Here is an 801-nt window from a genome sequence, read left to right on the forward strand (position 1 = left end):
GCTCCCGCCCTCCCGTCTGGTGTCTGGGTCTCCGCGCCCTGCCGGGCCGCCGGGCCGGGAGCCGGCTCCCAGGCGGACGCGCGGGACGAAGCGGGGCGTCAGGGCGGCCCGGCGGTCGGGGTCCGCCCGGGGCCGTGTGCGCCGCCCGTCGGGAGCCACCCAGCGGCCGCCGTGAGCCCGTCCCTTCCTGGGGAACGTTGGCGACTCCCGCGAAGGTTCGGCCGCCGAGCCCGGGGCAGAGCTCCAGAGGCCGGGGGTGACAGCGGCAACGCTCCCGGTGCCGTGAGACCCGGGAAGAGCCTGCTGTCTCCGGAGATTCGCGCTGCAGGTCCGCGGCCTGGGCGGGCGGCGGCGGGCGGTGTCGCTGCCCGGCCGGGTGGACCAGCGCGCCGCGGGGCCCCTTCTGCCCGCGGGCACCGCCGGGGCAGCTGAGCGCGAGCAGGAAAGGTCACGGCGCCGGCGTCCGCGGGGTTACACCTTCTCCATGTTTCCCACGCGCCCGGAGGTGCGGACCACACGGACGCACGCAGACATGTCCAGTCTTCCCAGCCTCCCCCATGGACCCCGATAGTCCCGATTCACAAACGTGTGTCCTCTCCCCGGAGACGGCCGGCCCTGGTGTCCAGAACAGGAGGCACCGGCAGGGACCACGGGCCGCCCGTCCTCCTCCCCAAAGTGCGCCGGAAGCGCTTCCTTGCCTCCTTGGGGGAACGGTCCTCCCGCTGCCTTCACGGTCGTCCCCCAGGCGGCCACGGTTCCCGGTCAAGTGCTCAGGACTCCGCAGACGGGTTTCTGCAGGTC

Source organism: Bison bison, unplaced genomic scaffold (genome assembly GCF_000754665.1).
Source record: "Bison bison bison isolate TAMUID 2011002044 unplaced genomic scaffold, Bison_UMD1.0 scf7180017864503, whole genome shotgun sequence".
NCBI lineage: Eukaryota > Metazoa > Chordata > Mammalia > Artiodactyla > Bovidae > Bison > Bison bison.